The sequence below is a fragment of the Hyaena hyaena genome, unplaced genomic scaffold (assembly GCF_003009895.1).
Source record: "Hyaena hyaena isolate Hyena2069 unplaced genomic scaffold, ASM300989v1 scaffold_199, whole genome shotgun sequence".
Lineage (NCBI taxonomy): Eukaryota > Metazoa > Chordata > Mammalia > Carnivora > Hyaenidae > Hyaena > Hyaena hyaena.
Window position 1 is genome coordinate 872586 of NW_024080831.1, and position 6461 is coordinate 879046.

At 39.3% G+C, this 6461-nt stretch overlaps 1 pseudogene; it reads left to right on the top strand.

Moving 5' to 3' along the window:
• Positions 1-4725: 4725 nt before the first annotated feature.
• On the top strand, positions 4726-5140 carry LOC120238077 (annotated as a pseudogene).
• The last annotated feature ends 1321 nt before the right edge of the window (positions 5141-6461 follow it).

Sequence of the window (6461 nt, forward strand, 5' to 3'; positions counted from 1 at the left end):
TGGATAACCAAAAAGAAATGGATAAATTCTGAGACACATAACATCTTCCAAAACTGAATTAGAAAGAAAGAAAATCTCAACAGACCAATTACTAGTAATGAAACTGAATCGGTAATCAAAAAATTCCCAACAAACAAAACTCCAGGACCAGATGGATTCACAGAATTCTACCAAACATTTAAAGAGCTAATATCCATTATCCTCAAAGGATTCCAAAAACAGAAGATGAAAGAAAGCTCCCAAATACATTCTATGAGGTTAGCATTACTCTGATACCCAAACCAGACAAAGACACCATAAATAAAAGGAAACCACAGGCCAATATCCCTGATGAACATACATATAAAAACCCTCAACATAATAGCAGCAAATCAACATTCAACAACACATTAAAAAGATCATTCGCCACAATCAAGTGGGATTTATCCCTAGGGTGAAAGTATGATTCAACATTCACAAATCATTCAATGTGATGATATACCACATTAACAAAATGAAAGGTTAAAATCATATGAACATCTCAATGGATGCAGAAAAAGCGTTTGACAAAATTCAATATTTGTTTATGATAAAACCTCTCAACAAAGTGAGCATAGAGGAAACATACCTTACCATAATAAAAGCCATATATGACAAGCCCATAGCTAACATCATACTTAATGGTGGAAAACTGATAGCTCTTTCTGTAAGATCAGGAACAAGGATGTCCATTCTCAACATTTTCATTCAAGATAGCACTGGAAGTCCTAGCCACAGCAATTAGGCAAGAAAAAGAAATAAAAGTCATCTAAATTGGCAAGAAGTAAAATTGTCTCTATTTGCAGATGACGTTGGATGATTCTATATCTAGAAAACCCTAACTATCTCACCAAAAACTGTTAGAATAAGTGGATTCAGCAAAGTTACAGAATATAAAATCAATATACAAAAATCTGTTCCATTCCTATCAGAAAGAGAATTTTTAAAAGTCTCAATTACAGTTGGATCAAAAAGAATATCCAGAAATAAATATAATGAAGGAGATGAAAGACTAAAAAATATATATCTATGTTTCAGCATACAGAAAACTATAAAACACTCAAGAAAGAAACTGAAGACACACATAAATGGAAAGATATATGTGCTCATGGATTACAAGAATATTGTTAAAATGTACATAGTATCCAATGCAATCTACAGATTCAAGGCAATCCCTATAAAAATTCCAATGGTACTTTTCACAAAAATAGAACAAACAATCCTAAAGTTTATAGGGAACAAAAGACCCAAAATAGCCATTGCAGTCTTGAGAAAGAACAAAACTTGAAGTATCACATTGCTGATTTCAAATTATATTACAACTCTGTAGTAATCAACACAGTGCGGTATTGGCATAAAAACAGACACATATATCAGTGGAACAGAAGAGACTCAGAAATAGACCTATGCATATACGGTCAATTAATTTATCACAAAGGCACCAAAAATATACAATGGAGAAAGTATAATCTCTTCAGTAAAGGGTGTTGGAAAAGCTGGACAGCCATATGCAAAGCAGTGAAACTGAACCCCTCTCTTACACCATATTCAAAAATCAACTAAAATGGATTAAGTAATTATACATAACACCTGGAAACACAAAACTAAAAGAAAAAATGAGGGTAACCTCCTTAAAAATGGTCTTGGTGATGATTTTTACAATTTGACACCAAAAGCAAATATTTGCAACAAAGCAAAAAATAAACAAGTGGGACTACATCAAACTGAAAAGCTTCTGTAAAGATCAACAAAATGAAAGACAACCTACAGAAAAGGAGAAACTATTTGCAAATCATACCTTTGATAAGGGGTCAATATCCAAAATATATTTAAAAACTCATACAACTTAATAACCACTACTGCACAACAAAAGATATGGAGACCATGCAGAGAACAGGCAAAAGTTATGAAGGCATGGTAAGGAAGGGAACCTCCCCTACCACCCCAATATGCTACAAACTGCAGAGGGGAGGGAGAGTACAGAGGGAACATAAGCAGATTCATCTGTCCTGGGGCATGGAAGAAGAGATACAGTTTATTATTTATCTTTAAATTTTATTTTGGAGAGAGAATGCATGAGTGGGGGAGAGGGGTGGAGGGAGGGAGGGAGGAAGAGAGAGAAAGAGAATCTCAAGCAGGCTCCACACTAAGCGTAGAGCCCAACATGGGGCTCGATCCCATGATCCTGAGATCCTTAGAAATCAAGTTGGATGCTCAACTGGCTTACACCTCCTGGCTGCCCTTTTAAATTGCCACTTTTCTGGGATACCTGGGTGGCTCACTCTGTTGAGTGTCTGACTCTTGATTTCAGCTCAGGTCATGATCCCAATGTTGTGGGATCAAGCCCCACATTGGACTCCATGCTAAGTGTCAAGCCTGCTTGTGATTCTCTCTCTCTTTCCTTCCATCCCTCTCCTCCACTCACACATTCTCCTTTAAAAAAAAAAAAAAAAGAAAAAAAAAAAAAAGGCCACTATAATATAAAGGAACCAGCCTTAGAATGCTGCCAAATAGCAAGGAAGCTGCTGGAACTCTCTCCAGGTCAGAGGCACTGGTGAATGCCACAGTTTACACTCCCTTCCACCGTGATAGCACAGATGAGAGAACTGTGTAGGTGTCATAGCATGCCTGCTGCCTCAGTGAGCGCTGGACCCCTGGTTCACATCAGCCCTGGGTGCTCTGGGGTCAGGAAAAAAAAAAAAAAGCTGTGGGGGGGAAAAAGCAGCTGGAATATAAAAGATCCAGCCCTAGAACCCTGCAAAGCGACAGGAAAACTGCTGGAACTCTCTCAGGGTCAGAAGGGATGGCTAATGCCACAGTTTATGTTCCTTCTCCACTTTGATAGTATGGACAGGAGTAGGGTCCAGGTACCTCAGCCAGCCTATCACCCTCAGTGGGCCCTGGGCCCCTGGCCAAAACCAACCCCCGCCATCCCACTGAGGCCTCCCCAGCATAGAACACACTGGGACACCTCTGGTCAGCTTTTACAACAGCCATCGTGACACAATGACACAGGCACAAAGCACCCCAAAACACTCTAGGCCCATACTACTTTGACTTCAGATGGCTTGCTAGGACATCCCAGACACAGAGTGCTCTGAAAACCCTGGCTCATTCCTGCCTAGGCTCCAGCCACCCTACCAGGGCACCCTTTGTGCACAGAGCCCTGGGGCACTCTCACTTGTGTCTACTTCAGCTTCAGCTGTCCTCGCAGGACATCCTCTGTATAGAGCACCTGGGGACCTCCTGGTCCATGTCCCACTTTGACTTCAGCCACCCCACACATACATAGAGAGCCAAGGGACAGCCTGGCTTGCACCCATTTCACCTTTAGATATCCTGCCAGAGTGTCCTCTGCACAGAGAGCCAAGGGACTGCACAAGCCCACACCCACTTCAGCCTTAGCTGTTCTGCTAGGGTGCCCTCTGTAGAGAGAACCTCAGGACCCCCTGGCTTGCAACACTTCAGCTTCAACTATCAGAGTTGAAGAATACAATAACTGAAATGAAAAATCCACTAGAAGGAATCTATAGTATATTAGATACAGAAAAATGGACCAGAGATCTGGAAGACAGCATAATGGAAATCATCCACACTGAACAATAAAAGCAAGAAATAACTTTAAGAAATTAGGATAGGTTAATGGAATCTATTGGACAACATCAAATGAACAAATATTTGCATTTAGGGATCTCACAAGGAGAAGAGAGAGAGGGAGGCAGAAAACTTATTTGAAGAAATAATAGTTGACAAGTTCCCTAACCTGAGGAAGGAAATAGTAACCCTTTTACAGGAAGCAAAGAGAGTTGCAAACAAGATAAACCCAAATATGTTAACACCATAACACATAATAATTAAAATATCAAAAGTCCAGGATAAAGAGAATTTTAAAGACAGCAAAGGAGAAGAAGTTACATACAAGGGAAACTCCATAAGGCTATCAGCTAATTTTTCACCAGAAACTCTGCAGGCCAGAAGGAAGTGGCATGGTATACTCAAAGTGCTGAAAGAAAGAAAAGAAAAAAAAACTACAACCAAATATACTCTACTTGACAAAGTTATCATTCAGAATTGAAGGAGAGATAATGACTTTTCCAGACAAACAAATTAAAAGAAGCTCATTAACACTAAACCAGCCTTGCAAGAAGAGTTCTTTCAGTGGAAAAGAAAAGGCCATAAATAGGAATAAAGATATTGTTAACAAAAAGATGTAAAATATGACAACATATAAATAAGACATGGTAGACATGGGAGTAAAAAAGCAGTTTTTTTAGAATGTGTTAAAACTTAAGTGACTGCCAACTTAATATAGAATGCTATATACTTAAAATGTTATATATGAATCTCATGGCAACCACAAGCCCAAAATCGACAATAGATATACACAAGATAAAGAGAAAGAAATGCAAGCTTAACACTACAGAAAGCTATCAATCACAAGGAAAGAGAACAAGAAAGGAACAAAGAAGAACTACAAAACAACCAGAAAATAATTAACAAAATGTCAATAAGTACATACTTATCAACAATTATTTTAAGTGTAAATGGCTTAAATGTTCTAATCAAAAGACACAGGGTGGTGGAATGGATTTAAAAAAAAAACAATATATATGCTGCCTACAAGAGACTCACAGCTGTGAGCCCACCGCTGGCCTGTGGCCCCCTCTGTCACTATCGCTGGGAGGTCTAAGTTCCAAGGCTGCAACCATGGACTATTGTTGGCAGGAAGGGAAGGATCTAATCATATTTGTAACCAAAGAAGAAGAAACTCCAAGCAAAGCAGAGCTGGTGACCCCACTAATCTGTATGAGGAGCATGGATTGATCTGGCCAAATGGAGATATCAACTGGAACTCCCTGTGTCTTGGTGGAATGGCCAGTGGTCCAGTAGGAAACAGTTCAAGTCAGCTTTTTCCTGCTTCTACCACAGCACAGAGGATGTCAAGGGGTCAGACTGTGTAGACCAGTTCCAGGTCATGCAGGAATGCACGCAGAAATACCCCAACCTCTATTCCCAGGAGGGCAAGGAAGAAGTGGAGGAGAAAGAGAAGTCAGCAGAACATTTAGAAGAGACAGCTCCCACTGAGGCCACTGCAACCAAAGAAGAGGAGGGGTCAAGCTAATAAAGGCCATAAGGCACTGGGTTCCAGTCCTGCTTCAGAGTGACATGAATCTTTTACAAAATGCCTTTTGGTCATTCTCTGAGAAACTGTCTATCCATCTGTTGTTTTGTGCATTATAATATACAAAATATTATGATGATCAGGGGTCTTGGTCCTTTGACATATACACTGGTAAAAAATCTATGTGTGTCTCACATAAACCTATTAGCAAATGTCACTGTCACTTTTGAATTCTCTTCTCAAAGTATCCTGAATTTTGCCACTTTGAAATAATGTGTTCACTATGCTCAGCAACCAAAAATCATTATCTGCGGGTATCTTGTGAGTGGGCTGATTTATTCTGATTGAATATATTAGATTTTATACCTCTTTAGGAAATGAAATACAAACAAGAACATCTTCCTTTAAAAATGCTTGAGTGGGGCCATTCCTAATACAAGAGGCCAAGTGATCAGATACTTATTTCTCAAGAACCACCATGACTTTGAATATATGAGGAGGTACTATATTTCATTTCTGATGCATTTTGGTTTCCATTTTTACCTTGAGTTCCAGGTTTTTTATGTTTGGAAACTGGAGCTCTGGGCCCTCTGATTCACAATCTCTTTCTAAGTAAAAAGAAAAGCTGTTTTGGTTTGTTGTTGTTATTCTAAAAGCCCTAGTTTGGAGCCTGTATTCCCAATGGCTCTGTGTCAGCCTGCTCAAATGCAATGTCCTTGAGAGATGGGGACCTAATTGTTAGTAAAACGGCAGCCAAGAGAAGAAACAATGTGAATTAAGTAGTCAATTAAAAGGAAAACATGATTTAAAAAGAGAGAGAGACTTAACTCCAGATGTAAAGACACCTATAGACTGAAAGTGAAGAACAGAAAAAGATAGTCCATGTAAATGAAAGGGAAAAAAGAGCCAGGGTAGCAACACTTATCATTATGTGATGATAATGGGATTAATCCAACAAGAGAACATAACAATTGTAAATATCTATGTACCCAAAAGGGAAACACCTAAATACATAAAGCAAATATTAATTAACAGACATAAAGGGGGTGCCTGGGTGTCTCAGTCGGTTAAGCTTCCGACTTCAGCTCAGGTCATGATCTCACAGTTTGTGGGTTCAAGGCCCATGTCAGGCTCTGTGCTGACAGCTCAGAGCCTGGAGCCTGCTTCGGAGTCTGTTTCCCTCTCTCTCTCTCTCCCTCCCCTGCTCATGCTCTGTCTCGCTCTGTCTCTCAAAAATAAATAAACATTTAAAAATAAAAAAAATAAAGGGAGAAATTGATGGTAATACAGTAATAATGGGGAAGTTTAACATCCTACCTAC